This window comes from Dermacentor silvarum, chromosome 4 (assembly GCF_013339745.2).
Source record: "Dermacentor silvarum isolate Dsil-2018 chromosome 4, BIME_Dsil_1.4, whole genome shotgun sequence".
NCBI lineage: Eukaryota > Metazoa > Arthropoda > Arachnida > Ixodida > Ixodidae > Dermacentor > Dermacentor silvarum.
In genome coordinates, this window is record NC_051157.2 from 141,067,905 (window position 1) to 141,071,167 (window position 3,263).

A 3,263-nucleotide genomic window follows, 5' to 3' on the forward strand; every position below is an offset into this window, starting at 1 on the left:
AGCAATTTGCTACAATGGAAACCCCACCGGGTTCCTCGAAAGAAAGCCTCGCAGTTGAAGAAAAATTCGTCCTGGTCCGGGACTCGAACCCGGGACCACCGCTGCCCCGGAATTACCGCGAGCTGATCCTGGAGGGCGCCGTCATTCCCTGAGCTCAAGGGAATGCAGGAAACTCTGACTAGTGGCTGCAGTAGGAATGGGCCCCTGCCCACGGAGCGAAGACTCTCGAGCGGTGTGAGGCTAACCTTTTCGGCTTCTGGGGGAAGGACGTTTGGCCTTCGAATTCCGCCGATCTCAATGCGATGGACTTCGCTGTTTGGGGGGGATCCTGGAGCAAAAAAAACGTGCTCATTCAAGCACAAATCCATCGAATCACTCAAACGTGCTTTGGAGAAACCCTGGGAAGAAATCACTCCAGAAGACATCACGGCTATATTGAAGAATTTGCGGAAGCGTCTTCAAGCCTGGTCTTCAATAATCGCAGTATTTCCAAAATAAAATACAAAATCCTGTAGCAAAGAACGATGTGGACATTGTTAAACTGAAATTTGAGTTCTACCGAATTGAATGGCCTTTCGAATAAAATAAAGCGCGCCTCGTTCTGTTCGTTCGTTGAAGAGTTATGGCTGTTTTTTCGCGTTACAGCATTTTTCGGTCACTCTGTATAGTTTGAACCGACATAAGTGACGAATAGCTTTGTTCAAAAAATACCCGAGTTCGAAATTCAGTGAGCACATAACGGCTAAACCACTGCAGCATATTGGCATACGCGAGGATAAACAGGAATGTTGACTGATCCCAGATTTGAACTACTGCATTAGGGCTGTAGTTCTGAAGAGTATGGAAGAGCAGCACGCGTACAGTTTCAGCAGCACACCAACTTCTTCGGCGTTCCGGCGTTCCGGAGTTCCAGCGTTGCGTTCTGCTGCAGGATACGACGCCGTGCACGCCGAGAGGAAGGCTGACCAGTCGGCTGTGTCGTTGGTGAGCATGATGCAGTCGAGCGAGTTTGGGCAGCGCATCACCGACCTGCCCAAGGCCATCCGCCGGCTGCTGTCCAACCCGCCCTTCATGCTTCTCTCGTTCGCCATGTCCTTCAACCGTGAGTAGCTCGGAAACAGCTCATCACGTGACAACCGTTAGACGCCAAGAAAGATCTTTACTGTATAGTATGACCCGCGCGCCTGGGTGACCCATTTCGTCGTATATGACTGGGGAACAAGGTACGTTACTGTACGGTACGGTACGTCACATTTAGATGGGGCCCAAAGGAAATGCGCTCTTGTAGATTTAAGTGCGTAGTAAAAAAACTACCATTGGTCAGAATAATCCGGAGTGCTCCACTACGCAGTATGTCATAGCCCTTGTATTGTTTGAGGCGCCGAGCGCCACGAATAACTGCTTCTAAGGAGAACCTTTCTTTGCTTATCCACCCGACGTTTGCCATGGGTTGGTCGCGTTCCTTCTTAGTAGGCTCAACGGGAGTTCAATTCAGTTGTCGCTCAATTTGAAGCACTAACTGCCACCAGCGAAGATTAGTGGCAATGGCGAGAATTAATCGAGACTTTTTTTTAAACGCACTCACGCGTTTCTGAGGATCTAATATAGTGTTTCAAGCGTCTCAAAGTGCTAACTGCCACAGGTGAAGAAGAGTGGTAAGGGTGAGAAGTAGCCATGAGCAATTCGAATCTTCCACGCAATGTAGTCATTAATAAAACAAGGCACTAGATACTGCCGCACACAATTGTCGCCCTATATGATCGTTCAGCTCACGCTCACGAGTCAGCATGATTTATTGAAGCGTTATGAAAAGTGGCCTCCATGGCCAGAAATGAAACCCGCTTTGAAACCCGCTTTGAAAGGGTAAGCTGGTGCCCTTTCATGACTGCTACACTGTAGACCATGGCAGGGCAGCTTATGTTATGCGTTGAACTTTCTGCGTATAGCTACAGCGAGAAAAATAATTTCCCCGGGTAACGTATAAACCATGCCCGTTAATATTGCAGACTCCAGAAAGCGCTCGCGAGTTTGATATAGCGTAATTCATTCTTTAGTTAGGTGCTACAATATTTGACTATTAAGGGGGGGACACACGTCCTGTGTAAGAAAACTTAGTTTATCGAGAGAGACACTGATTGACTGTTACCTGAGCCTTCGAAAGTTACGAAGTACTGTGTTCACTCACTGACCAGACGGGCCCACACGCGTCGTGCCAGTCGATAAGGTATGTGATTACTTTTGTTTTCCCCTGGGTCTGTTCGTAGGGTACATCTTAGTGCGCATCTCAGAGTACGACCGTGGCGCGGAAAATCCACGCATAGTGAAGGCATAGAGAAAGGAAAGGCCTTGTTCTGTTTTAGAGCGAAGCTTCTTTTGTGAAGCCTGACAGGTTTTGATGCTGTAGATAGTTCAACCGGATTACCGCGGAGGTTACGTTTATAGCGATGCTTTCGTTGTAGCGTACGATGGTTTATATGTTGTGATCGGCGGTGTTATTCGTTGAACTTAAGAGAAAACGATGTGGGCGGTAGGGAGGAGGAGAGGGGCGGCGCTGAGAAGAGGGAAGTTGGAGTCGAGGTAGTAACGCGCACCGATTGGTTGGTGAAAGCGATGACGTCATGATGTCGGGACGGCGGTTCAGTAAGGCGGGGGGTGGTGTTATGCGCTGGCGTTCGGTTGGCCGCAACGCCAGAGAGGACGCGTAAGCTTCGCTTACACCAATTTCTACAGTGCGTGGAATCTGCATGACTTTTCCTGATCCGTTTGGCGCTGGGCAGAGTTTCATCTATAGGGTGTGGATATGGTTCCCGTTCGATGTCACCGTACATGTTTAACGCAATAGCGTTAAGGGCCCCGTGTCGCAGAAAATCCGGCGTCGGCGCCGGCGCGGATGTCGGCGTCCGCGGCGGAGAAAATCATCACCAACCACCCCGACCGCGCATGCCCTCCGCGTGGCGCAAGTTGTTAGGGCAGGATAAAATCATCTCGAACCGCCCCGACCGCGCAGGCCCTCCGCGTGGTGCAAGGTGTTAGGGCAGGATAAAATCATCTCGAACCGCCCCGACCGCGCATGCCCTCCGCGTGGCGCAAGTTGTTAGGGCAGGATAAAATCATCTCGAACCGCCCCGACCGCGCAGGCCCTCCGCGTGGTGCAAGGTGTTAGTGAAAAAAAAATTGAATTTCTCACAATGAAATCCGTCAGAAAAATGGTAAAGTACGACTTAACCACAACGTACAGACATGGTGGCGTCGGACTGTTATTT